The sequence below is a fragment of the Pipistrellus hanaki genome (genome assembly GCF_964339955.1).
Source record: "Pipistrellus hanaki genome assembly, chromosome: 13".
Lineage (NCBI taxonomy): Eukaryota > Metazoa > Chordata > Mammalia > Chiroptera > Vespertilionidae > Pipistrellus > Pipistrellus hanaki.
In genome coordinates, this window is record NC_140515.1 from 50,410,567 (window position 1) to 50,424,939 (window position 14,373).

Sequence of the window (14,373 nt, forward strand, 5' to 3'; positions counted from 1 at the left end):
ATATGCTGATGAACTGACTAATTAGGCTTTCTTAAGCAAGTCAGCAATCTCAGAAACAGAAACCAAACAGAAAGTAGGCTTGGAAGCATGACGTTCTGCTTTTCTGGTGTTTTCACTTCAAACAATTGGAAAAATAAGAAGCATTGCCCATGTGCTCAGGAAGTTTCTCAAACAATGGTCTAAAATCATGTCTTAATTTGGAGATTGAGAAGTTAAGCACAGCCATACATAAAACTCCACATGGGAGCAATCCCAAGGAAAGGCTGTTTACTTCAGTCCTATGTTTAAATTGTATGCCTTTCCACCAACAATTCAGAGAATCTGATATTTTTTTAAAACAATAATATACTCATGATCCATGGGGGCTCCAAAATCTTAAATCTTTTGCCTTGTATCTGAAGCATATGCACAACCCACCCTTTAATTTGTAACAACTTTAACTTGTTCCTTGTCTCAGCTCACATATATCCCCATCCTTCTTTTAAAAAAACTTATTATTATCCTTATTATTACTTTGCTTTGGTAAGAAGTGGAAAAGAAGTCTTCATTATGTAAAATGTGATATATAAATCTATGGGGAGTGCTTCTAAAAGTAGAATGTCTGCCAAGTTCTCCAGCAACTCTACCAGCATGTAATTAAGTACTCATTTAAACTATAGTTTTGTATGTGTGAGGGGAGAGTGGAACTCAGAAATAGAAGTTGTTGTGGGGTAGTTTTTCCTCTCTGTATTTTCAAATTATATGTTGGTCTCTGATTTTGACAGCTATGACTTTTAAAGGAACAAAACTTGATTTTCAGTTCTAGTAATATGGTGGCCCAGAGGACCAGAAAACCTGGCTTGATGCAGAATACCTACTAGTAAAATGTCCTAGATAAAACATATTATTGAGCATGAAATAAGAGAATCTTCAGAGGCTAGAGATCGAAAATAAAAGCAAATGTAGAACAATACTTAGAATTAATTACAAGATATTCCCTAGAGCATCTGATGACTTAGAACTAAATATTGAAGTCTGCTTTTGTGGTTGATGGGAGAGAAAGCTTGAGATGTGTGCAATGCAGGTGGGTTTGACACAAGATTCCAATATTAATTTTGCATTTATGAAAGACAAAACCAATGGTAAAGTAAAAGCAAAATAATGCAGAGAGAGATCGACAAAATAGCTGTGTGTCTTATCCTTGACTTTGAATGGAAGATAAAGTAATAAAAAAGTGAATAAATTATGTATATATGTATATGTGTGTGTATTTATCCACCCATACACATACTCAATTACTTTGAGAATTTCTTTTAAAAAGACCAATCTTGTATAGGTTTAAACAAATTCATATATCTGTGTGATTAAAACTCACTCAAAAGCAAACAATTTAGTTTAAGGTGATTCCCCATTGCTTAAATGCCTCCAAGTTAAGAGTAGAGGAGTAAAAATATTCTCTGGTGAAACATAATTTAACCCCAGGAATCAAACATGTTTTACAGATGGTGTTTCAAAAAAATGTGAACTTCTCTGTAGCAACAACAAAAAAAAAGGATAAATTTTAAAAATCCAGTATACAAAAAAGCCACTGTGAATAGAGATTATGGTGAAAGGAAAAAACAGAATAAATTAGATCAGATACATTAAGACAGCAAGCAGAAATATTTATTTAAATATATTAGTATGACTATTTAAAGATTGCATTATATTATGAAGAAGAAATAAGTAACTATCAAATTAACCAGTGTTAATAAGACCAGAATAGACCAGAATAGACCTTCTAAAAATTATATATAGTTGTAATTTGATATTCTTTCTTCTTCAGAATTTTAATTTCTTTTAGATTCTTTTCTGTTTACTTCTAGGTATTTGGTTATTGATATGCTATTTCTAATTATATCTTTTAAATTTATTTCATGATCATTATTAAATATTAAAATATATTAGTATTTATATTTTCATCAAATTGCTTCATTCACTTAATAACTATAACACCATACCTAAAGACTTTTTATTTTCTATATAAAATTATATTTGCAATTAATGGCAGTCTTCTTTCTTTGTTTCCAAATCATGTGTTTTAATTTTTCTATTTGCCTCTTGGTACTAACTCAGATGTAGTCCAGTGGTGAACAGATAATTCAAAAGAACGTTTTTGTTGGTCATTTATAACTACTCTATATAAAATTGAGAAACTATCTTTTTATTCCTGGTTTTCAAAGTATTTTTTTTTATAAGTTGCTGATAAATTGTATCAGATACCCTTTTTATGTCTATCAGATGATTATATTGTTTTGCATCCATGGGAGAAATTGATCTATGTTTCTATTCTTTTCTAATATTCTTGTCAGATTTTGAGGATTGGGGATCTGCTGTTCTCATGGGTTCACCTAGGAAGACTTCCTATACCTGTTGGTAGAAGTTACTACTGAAGGTATGTAAGCATGGATATTTCCATGTTGAAATGACTCAATTGTAGAATCTGTTAAGTAGTTGGAGAGTAAGTTGTTATTTTTCTTTCTTATACTAGAAGCTCGATGCATGAAATTCATGCATGGGTAGAGTCCCTAGGCCTGGTGGGTGATCAGGGCCGATCTGTGAGGCAACCAGCAGGGCCAACAAAGGGTCCCACATTGACCCCCACCTTGGTTGGTCTGGGGCTTCCCACTTGCTGGTCTTGTCCCCCTCCCCCCCCCCCACTCCTGCCACGAATCACCTCTCTCTGTGGGGCGACTATCAGGGTGATATGGTGGGGGAGGGGCAACAGGAACCTGGCTTGGCAGGCCTGTGGCCTGGGAGCTAGGGGCAGCTCTTGCATTAAGTGTCTTCCGCCTGGTGGTCAGTGCACATCATAGCGACTGGTCATTTCACTGGTAGTTCCGCCATTGGGTCTATTTGCATGTTAGGCTTTTATAATGTAGGATTAGTTCTTAGAATTTATTTATTTATTATTCAATTTTCAAATGCATTGCCATGATTCATAATATTTTTGTATCTTTTTAATGTCAGAAGAATCAACATTCATGCCTCTTTTTCTTCCAGTGATCAGTCTCTTTTTTGTGTCTCTTTTTGTAAAAGAAAATCTCTCTTGCTACTGGTTTATGACTTTTAGTAGTCTTTGGAGTAAAATCATTTAATTTTGGTGGTCTTATCTAGTGTTGTTCTATATTTTATTAATATCAAATTCCATATTATTTTCTTCTTTCTGTTTAATTTTCTGTTCTATTTCTATCTTCTGTAGATGACTCATTTTTAACCTTTTTTCTTTTGTAATATATTAGCACATCACCATTTTATAAATATAGTATTTTTCTTTCACTGAATTTAATGTTTTAAAATATTGTCTAATTTTTATCATTAATCTTTTATCCATTCATTTAGAAGAATATTTTAATTTCACATTATTTCTGAATTTTTTATGTTGTTTTGTTATCAATTTTTCACTTGGTTTGGTTTTCATAAAGGGGAATCTCAGTATGTCAGTCATTTGAAATTTGCTTTGGGGTATAGATTTTAATAATTTTTGCAAATATTTTATGTGTGCTTGGAAAAATATTCTACTGTTTTGAGGGGTAGAGATTTATTCATCAATTATATTTATTTATGTTGCTCAAATCTAAATATATGACTTAATGTTTTACATTTATTTGATGAGTTAGTGATAGATTTGTGTTAAAATCATCCCCTTTCTCTTCACTTGCTATGGTCAGAAAGAGGAGTGACAAAGAGCTACAATTAAACTTTTAGGAGAGATAGATAAATGTTTAAGATTGTCTCGTGTGTGTGTGTGTGTGTGTGTGTGTGTGTGTATGTTAAAACTTACCAAATATCCCAGCCAGTATGTTTTACACCCAGCTAATTCAATTCAATTCACAATAATACACTCCCCCCCACACCTTACATTTGGTTGAGCATCATCCTATAATCCAGATGGTCAAGGTTCAATTCCAGTCAGGGCACATGCTTGGGTTTCAGACGTTCAATTCCAGTCAAGGCACATGCTTGGGGTTCAGGCTCAATCCCTAGTAGGGAGTGTGCAGGAGGCAGCCAATCAATGTCTCATCATTGATGTTTCCATCTCTCTTTCTCTCTCCCTTCCTCTTTCTGAAATAAGTAAATATATTTTAAAAAGGTTACCAAACAGTACACTTTTAATATGCCAGATTTACTACTTAGAAAAGAAAGTAAAGAAGTAAATACACACGATTATCTTGATATATATTCAATACTAAATATCATTTGATAAATTACAATATTCATAAAAGAACATATTAGTGTATTAGAATTTGATAGAAATTTCTTATTCCATTGTAGAAAATAGTATATCCCTCATAATCGCATACATCTATGCAAAATGGCTATCATGATAACTAGTGGTGAAAAATTTAAAACTTTCCACAGTGAAATGAGAATGATTTAATGTCACTGCTATTGCTACATTTATCAAACACAGTACTATTTAACCTACATACAGTTGAATCCATACACAAAATAGAGGTTTTATAAATATTGACAGGTGAATAAATAAATAAATGCATAGGTCAGACAACTGTATTTCTAAGAATATTTCTAATTTTTAGCAAACGTTTCCAGTTGTACTTCTTGGGAGAACTATGTTTTTATGCCCTAGATTATTTATTATGTTTGGTGAATTAACTTCTGTGAATCTAGACTGGCACTAGTGTGTGCCATCCTTAGGAGAATGTAAAACATTGTCACTATGATTATTTTCTGAAGCTCAGATGAAGAACTCTGATGGAATAAGACTGACAGAGGCCATAATTTAATATTCTATTAAATTTGTACAGATTTCTTGGTGCAGTGTCTGGGAATTGAACAGGTGATATGCTTAGTGACTCTTCTTCAAAGGTTGACTTTTCTGAAGAATTTTCTTGATAGCAGACAAAACATAGTGCGTTGACATCTACTGTATAAAATAGCTATCATCCATTTCATTCAATCTCTTCCATCTGCTCAAAAAGCCTTAGAATTTTTGTAGTGCCTTTAGTAAGTGTTAGCAATAAGAAAGAAACTTTATAGGCTACTGCTCAAATGCAAAATTAGGTATTTTTCAATTTAATGCCAGTATAAATTAATTTATCTCTGTGTAGGTAGCATGAAAATTAATAACCCTAAAAAAGAGCAAGATTCGAAAGTAATGCTGCCAGTGAATAAACTCACTAATAGCCTTTATCACTACAAGCTGATGAACTACATCTAATATAATTGGCCTAATTATAATACATTTGTTTCTTTAGCCAGAATACTCTTCACTTCACTCTCTATTGATTATCTATGGGTCTCAGTTTAGTCAATTACATTTCTCTTTCCACGCCATCCATTTCTAAAACTGATAGTATACAGATGCCAGTGTACCTGTGTTCTGTATACTTACGAGCTGCATTGGGGAGACAAGAAATAGAGAGGCAACAAGAGGTAGTTTTTGTCCTAGAGAGCAGGCCATAAAACAAGATGTAGAGTGAATAATAGTTCCTTTGGATTTCCACCTATTGTTTTTAAGTGGAGTTGCTGGACTGTATTTAAAACCTCATTATGCCATATACCCCTGATATATTCTAGTTCTTTTAGTTATTTTATTTTCATGGCAAATAACAGAGCACCCAAATAAAAGTAACTCAGCAGTAACAAAAAATGTTGCAATTTTTTAATATAAAACATAGTCTGGACTTAGAGAGTGTCACATTTGGGAAAGTAGCTAATGAATATCTTTAAGAACTCTGCTTGGCTCCTATTCTACCAGCCACTGGATATCAGGTAAGGTTTTTTGTTTGTTTGTTTGTTTGTTTGTTTTTTAAATTTATTTCTTGTACCCATTGGCTCCTGTTATTTTCAGATGATTTCTATACCTCTAGGCATCAGGACCACATTCAAAGGCTGGAAACAGGATAGAAACTAGGACAGTGAAAGTTAATTATCAAATGATTCTCCTATTATTAGAAAAGAAAAATAGTTACATGGCCTTCTCTTACTTCTTTCTCATTGGCCAAAAATTGGTAATATATTCATGTCTACATAAAAGAGAGATTGGGGATATTCCTGGATTTTCCATTGTTTTTAGTAAAAAAGTCATGGATATAATAGCTTTTGGTATCCAACTAAAAGTCTATTTAAGAGGAAGAATGTCCCTTTTCTGGTAAGTGGAAATCTTCATGGCATTTTATTTCTCCTTATTTATCCTGAAAAACTGTATAAATTTCATGGAGGGACAAAATTGAATTCATGTACTTGGAGTTATAGCAGTATTTCCAGCTGAGTTTTAATTGAACATTAGAATCCTATATAATAAAAGGCTAATATGCAAATAGAACAAATGGAGGAACAACCCAACATCTGGTTGCTATGATATGTGCTGACCACCAGGGAGCATGTGTGAAACATAGCAGGTGTTGGCTGTGGCAGGAGGGAAGAGCAAGTAGCAGGGGTGCCAGACCAAGGCAGGGCACCAGTTACTGTCACTAGGATGAGCCTCTGGTGGTTACTGAAAATTCTTTGCCCCCACATGTCATGGTCCCATCTAGCACTCACACCTGCTACCAGCACTGGCCCCTGCTGCCAGCACTGGCCCTGCTAGCATCCACTGCCAGTGCCAGTCCCACTCACACCTGCAGCCAACGCCGAGCAAGAGCCACAGCTTGCAACCACTGCCAGTGTCTGGTGCAAGCAGCAGCTGTGGGCCCTGATGGCCCCTGAGGGCTTCTCCACCTTACCCTGCTCCTGAGGGGCGATCGGGGCAGCAGCTGCCACTCACACCCGCTGCTTGCACCTGCTGCTGGTGCCAGCCCCAATCACTCTGCTCTGTCAACAGATGCAAGTGGGGTCAGCGCTGGAGTGGTGGCGGTGGGAGTGGGCTGCTAGCAGACAGGAACAGGGTTGGGAGGATGGGCGAAGACCTGCCTCTGGGCCTGCCACAGCCTCATGGTGGTGTTGACATAACTTCATACTGTAATACCAGGAAGCCTGTTTCTCTAGGAGGGCCCAGGAGAGGATTCTGCATAGGCATCGGTGGAAGGCCTCGTAGCGTTGTTAACTCTGAAACTAACTGGGAAATTGGGATGAGGAAAGGGAGGGAGGTACGTTAAAGTGTTATTACCCTGAAAGGGATGAAGTTGATCACCCTGAAACTTTTGAAATTGCTCCTTATAGGTCTTGGGTATGGTTCAGGAAAATATTACACTGATAGTGTTTGGCCAAGTAGGTTGGAGCATGAAGTGTCATAGATAAGTGACCAGTGAGAAGTCTAGTAGTGTTTCAAAATGCATGCCGCAATGGGAAAGGGAAGACAAACGTGTGAAGAGACATTAGCAGTTTGATAAATTGATTTATTTATCCAGCCCAAACTGCATATTTCCTATAGCAAGTCTCGGTATTCAGTGAGCTAACTGACAGAGATAGAAAATGATAATAATAATAATAATAATAATAATAATAATGATTATTATCAAAACCTGGTGCCTCTTTTTCAAGAAGTCACAAACTGGAGTGGATAAAGCTATGTCAACAAATAATAAGGCTACACCAATGACTTCCATTTGGTAAAAGTGGTGATGGATAAGAAGGATCCAAATATGATAATGAGGTTTCCAGGAATCATGATGAGAACTGTAGCAAGATATAAAGGATTGGCATTTTTGTGCAAGTTTAAAGTACCAGAACAGCGATGGGTCTTAAGAGTGTAATAAGAGGAAAAGACGTAAGTAGGATGGACCTAAAAGGTAAAATCAACATAAAAAAGCCAAGAAGTTTGTTTTTAGCTAATTTTAACACAACATATTGCATTTGAAGTACTAGGAAAAGGCACATGTTTATCTCAGAATCTAGTAGTGAGAAGGAAATATTTATAGCATAATAAATGCAGTTCTAAAGGTATGGCTTGGAACCTAAGAGAAATTGCTTATCAACTTTAAATGTTAATTTAGAAATTATGAAATAAAGGATGACAAATATACAGTTTTGGTTAGTGAGAAAGTTAAATGTTACTTAGGGAAAATAGGCACCAGTTGTGAATCCAAGGTAGACCACTTACTTGCATGTTGTGATCAGAGAGGATGCATTTCTCCTCAATGGCATCCTATTCTACAGGTCTTACAAAAACAAAACAAACAAACAAACAAAACAGAAGTGGGAACCTCTGTGCAATTATCATGATCCTATGGAACATCAAGAACTTTAAAAAGTGTATAAAATTTAAAAAGCAATGCAATTACTTAGAAGCATTCTTTTAAACTGAAAATTGTGATCTCTTATATGGTAGGCATTATGCTTAAGCAATGGGCATTCAAAGTTAAATAGAACACAGTGCAACTCTTCAATAGTGCAATTGAGAATAAAAACACACACTGAAAATAGACTGTTAATGACATTTTTAGAGTTGTTCTCTTTGGATATACAGGCTGACACAGGGGGAAAAAAAGAGTAAAAATTGGGATATAATAAAATGTAAGAGATAAGGTAAAATTCTTGGGAAGTTAACACATACACCTATTTATTTCTACATGAGAAAGACAATTGCTCGTATTGGGTCTATATGTAGCTATTTCTGTGCTAATCCCATTGAGACTTGGGGCTGTGTTATGAAAAGATCTCTGATCTTGGTACTTAGAAATGTGCCTACTTAGCAATTGCCATTTACTGTTGGGTTGTACATCTACCAACTGAAGTAAATGCAAAAAAAAGAAAAAAAAAGAGTATATTCAAGATCCTAGACTCCACGTAAAAGGACAGGCTTCACTGGACTTTGAATCAAAATATTTGGTTTGAGTCTGTGTGTGTCTTGGACTAGTCATAGCATTCTCAAGGTCTTGCTTTGCTATTGATAGAAGAGGTTGATAATTCTTGGCATACCTGTCTTAAAGGGTTGATGATGGCATCAGATGAATAAATGTGTGATAAGGGTTTTTAATCATATAATACCATGTATATTTGAAGTATTATTGCTTATGTAAGCAGATCAGGCACAATTTAAATCATACACTATCATTTGTATTTGAAGTATTATTGCTTATGTGAGCAGATCAGGCACCATGCCTGATGTTCATATTTTCCCAGGCACCTGGAGCAGACTACTGTAGAAATGAAGCTTTTTCAATTGAGTCCACAGAAGATTAAGAAAATAATTCAAAGGCTGAAGGGACTGATCTACAGGGCAAGATTAAAGGAGGACCTGCAGTTCATCATTCTGTAAGGCAGTGCCTAATGGAGGGTCAGGACTGCAGAGATATATTTCAAAGAGGTAAACACCAAAGATGCGGGAGAGTTATTTCAGTTGAGACAAAATAAAATAAGTAAGACCATTGAAAAGGAAATGAAAAGAATCCGGATTCCAGAATATGATCAAAGTTCTCTTATTTGGAGCTTTTCAAGCTAATAGGGGAAAAGCCTAGATTTTTCCCTCTTTGCTCCATTTTATAATTTAGGTGGTCACCAAAGTCTAATGTAGATTTTCTGATATCACTGTCTCCCTCCTCATATTAGATAGGCAGTCCTCCTAAAACTATAACTTACCTTCTGAATTCAAATGCTCACGGGAGGAGCATTTGAATTCAGAAGGTAAGTTATAGTTTTAAAATATATACATGTGTGTGTTTCCCCCAGAGTGCCAAAGCCTTTTCCACTGGCCTTGTTTTCTTTTCTTACCCACCATGAACTTTTCATTTCATAGTTTCTTTGGGGAATGCTTCTGTAACTGCACGAGTGGAACTAATTGAAAAGATCACATTTAATAGAATTTAAACTTCCCGAAGGGGCAGATGAGTTTAGTTGCAGGAGTATCAGGGGAAAAGGTGACAAGACCCAGGGAGAACCTAAAATACTGCTCCGGCGATGCTGTGAAGGCAGAAGGCAGCGTTTATGTATTGGAAAGAAGACAGTTATTGTTCAAGCTAATTTGTAAAACATTTCCTAATCCAAAGGGGCACACGTCGGTATCTTTTTTTCTAGCAAAGAAATTTGATCCAAAAGGTGAGAAGAAAAAAAAAATTAAATTCCTTTCTTTATGAAAACAGCAAGACTTTATGTTTGTTTGTTTTTCTTTGTGTCTAATAAGAATTGGCATTTCACTAAAACAAAGCAGTTGTTTATTTGATCTTTTTCAAAGGGATGAACCATAAGACAATTTGTGCAAGTTTGTCTTCAAAATTCAGAATCATTTAGAATAATCCTGAGTTGGTGTTGAGCTTCATACTTATTTTTTTTTCAATTTCTCAGAGTCACTTCCTTAGATTTCTGTTTCAACCTGATCTTACTGGGCAGGGCCTGCTGATAATAAGTAATGATGCGGTCTTGATCTACAGCTTAGAGCAGTTCCATGTATATTTTATTTTCTCGGCAATGCTAGGAAATTTGATTCCTGATCCAGAGGAACCTTCCCCCCACCCCCTCCCCACGCCTCAAGTCCTCATGTTCTGGTTCTTTCTATCCTGACACTCTCATTTCCATCGAAAGTAGCTATTCTGTGAGTCTTTTCTTCTGGGCACTGTCATCCTGGATGATGTAGAGATTTCATCTTTAATTTCAACATCACCAATAACATAACCAGTTGAAAATTCTTGCTTCACCTAACTACCCTCTTTGAAACTCTGTTTGTTGTGTTTATTTGTTTTTCATTTGTCTAATAAGATGACTTCAAACTCTCAATCACATGCCTTAAATCAGGATTTCTCAACCTCAGAACTGTTGACATTTCGGGCTGGATAATTCTCAGTTGTAAGAAGTGACCAGTACATAATGGAATATGCAGCAACACCCGTGACCTCCATGCGGTAGGTGCCAGTAGCAAACAGGACCTTCCGCAGACATGGGCAATGTCTCCAGGCATTGCCAGTATTCTCCCGGGGGCAAATCACCCAAGTCCAGAGCCACCATTCTGACTTCATAGCAAGAAGAGCATTTTCTCCTGCAGCCTGCTGACATAGGTTTGGTGCAGTTATCTCGAGGAAATTCCTTGAGCATAAGCTGACCTAAACTATTAATTCCACACCCAGTAGAATCCCACTGGGCCTTTACCGATCCTGCAATCTAGCAGATCCTGGCTCTGCTCTCTACTCCCTGTTTAAATGCTGCTTCTGCCTCACCAGATGTGGTCTGATCAAGGCTCCCCTGACAGCCTGCGCCCTGAGCCAGCCAGCTTAGCACAGCTGGCGCTGCTACATTCAGTTACTTGTCTCTTTCTGTGGTTGCAAGCAGGCGTGCGCTGGTGTCTGTCTCTGTGACATCTGGCTGTGCTCCCTCCTCCCTGAAATCCTATCTGCACACCCACCTCCCTTACCCACCCCCCACTTACACCCCCCCCCCACACACACACACCTGAAAGAAATTTGCAGTTTCATTTTTGTGGTTTCCCTCCCCCCTCCCCTGGTGACAACTGGTGACTTGGAGTAGCCACATCAGTGAGGAACTGTTTCCCCACCTGGACTGTGTCTGGGCTGAGAGCGACCCCTCGGCTGTGTTCCCTCAGAGTCCACAGCTCTGCACGGTGCCAGTTGCAGAAACAGCATGAATCATAACCAGTACCTGTACAGCCTCTGACCCTAGGAAAGGAAACTTTGAACATCCATGCCTCCTTCTTACACACTTGTTGGTACTTGAATTCCAGGCATCCTCTATGATGCCAAAATTAAAAAATCCTGCATAATCATTATTTTCTATATTTGTTAATAATAAACGCACATTGATTCGAAGTGTATAATTCCTGTTGAAGACATTTAACCAAAGCGTTCCTTTCCATTTTGTCAACAGCACTGATCCTTTGGATTCTTTAAATAATCACATATTCCCTTAGTAGGAACCTGTTGGAGGGATGTTCCTTGCATTGCCAGCGAGTAAAATCGTGTTGCAAATGTAGTCTGTGGAAACATGATGCCCACCGATTCAATCAACAGGACAATCAGGCCATGAGGTATTTCAGACAAAAGAGATCCCCACCTACCTAGAGAATTGCTAGGTTGTGGAGCCTCTGACATTTAGTAACCTCCACTCCACTTACCCTCTTTCCTCTAATATCTCCTCTCATTTTTAAATTGGATTGTCTTATTATTGAGTTGTAGGAGTTCTTGATATTTTCCAGACACTAGTACCTTTTTGGATGCTTGATTTTCTTCTTTTTTTTTCATTCTGTAGGGTATCTTTTTTTTTATCCTTGATGATGTACTTTTATGTACAATATTTTAAAAATTTTGATGAAGTTTAATTTATTTTTTTCTATTGAATAGCTTTTAATAAAGCAAGAGTTAAATAGAAGATGTCATGGGACTTCTATATCCTGTACTTTTTGAGCAATGTTATTTTTAGGGTTCTGGTCCACCAGCTAACCAAAAACAATTAGCTTGTGTTACAGTAACCCATGGAAATGTGAGATTATTTCCCAGCCATATAATCTAACATCTTATGCTTATCTTTTGTTATATAAATATTATTTAAGTATACCAAGGCTTAGGCACTGAGGGAAAAATACAAGTATATAAGATATTAACCCTACTGTGAGGAAACCCACAGATTAGCAGAGGGGATAGATACATAAACAAAGCCAAGGAGTAAATACTATGATTGACGTTTTACAAAGTACAATAAGAACAGAGATAATAAAATAACAAATGAACTCCCAACTATTGGGAGGGTCATAAAAGTGACATTTTTATTTTATTTTATTTATTTTTAAAATATATATTTTATTGATTTTTTACAGAGAGGAAGGGAGAGGGAGAGAGAGTTAGAAATATCGATAAGAGAGAATCATCATCGATCAGCTGCCTCCTGTACACCCCCCACTGGGGATGTGCCTGAATCCAAGGTACATGCTCTTGACTGGAATAGAACCTGGGACCTTTCAGTCCGCAGGCCAATGCTCTATCCACTGAGCCAAACCGGTTTCGGCAGAAGTGACATTTTTAAAAGGTCTAGATTACAAGATGGGCATTAGGGAAAGGACATTTAAGCTAAAGGGGCCAGCTTGAGCAAAGTCTTTGATTACTTTGGGGAGATTGGATGAAGCAACTTATGTTGATGCTGAGGAAGCAGCACATCTGTACTCTTGGGCTTTTCAATTTGACATCTTAATGGCTATTTTTAAAACATATTTGTTAATATATAACTCATGTTTTAGAAAATTCATTCATGTGCATAATTTTAATGTCTCTTAGTACATTCAAAGGGCTTTATAACCATCACCAAGAACTAAGATTAGAATTTACCCCCCAAAAAATGCCATACCCATTATCAACAACTCCACATTCTTCTCATCCCTGCCCTCTAGCCCCTAGTCCCTAGCAACCACAAACTTACTTTTGGTCACCCTGGATTTTCCTAAATGGAATCATACAGTTATGTGATCTTTTGTGACTTGCTTCTTGCATTTAGCAGAATGTCTGCAGAATAAATCCTGCAACATGAATCTGCACTTGATTCCTTTTTACTGCTGAGTAATTGCCCATTCATTTTTAATGTTCTAATTGATTTGGTTGTGTTTTCATCTGCCATTTGCTTTTTTGTTTTGTATATTTGTCCTGTTTTATTTATTCCTTTATTCCTCTTTTACTGCTTGCTTTTGTATGGTGGGGTGTTTTATAATTTAGCATGTAAAATACCTTTAATGATTTGTCAAATATATTTTTAAGTTATTAGTGATTGCACAAGAGCTTTCAATATATATGTTAACTTATCAAAATCTACTTCAGATTTATACTTTTACTGGAACTCTTAATTACTGGGGTTTTTGCTTGTTTTCAGCCTGGAAAATTTCCTTTACTATTTACTATGAATCAGGAATCTGACTGCAACAACTTGCTACAATTTTGTTTTGTTTTTCTGGGACTGTTTTTATTTTGCTTATTCTTTTGAGGGATACCTTTTTTTTTTTAATATAAGATTCTTCACTGAGTATTTTTTACATACTGCATTTTAAATGTGTCATTCCACTGCCTTTCACCTTCATTGTTTCAAATCTGAAATCAGATGTTAATATTTTTGGGGTTCCTTTGTGCATGTTGAGTTATACTTTTTTAGTGTTTTCCAATTTTTCTCTATCTCTGGCTTTCAACATTTTCATTCTGAGGTGCCTGAATGTGAATCTCTTCGTGTTCATCCTATGTGGAAATGACTGGGCTTCTTGTATTGTTTTATCATTAAATTTGAAGATTTTTTTGCCAGTATTTCCTTCAATATCTTTTCTGTCCCTTTCTCTGTCTTTTCTCTTCTTGTTAAATCCATTACAAATATGTTGCTCTGCTTAATTCTATCCCAAATTTCCTAGCATTTGGTTAATTTTACCTAATCTCTCCCTCTGTTCTTCAGATTACATAGTCTATATTTAAATTTGTTAATGTTTTTCTCCTGCTACCTCAAATCTATTGTTTAGCCTCTTTAATAAAATTTTTTAGTTAT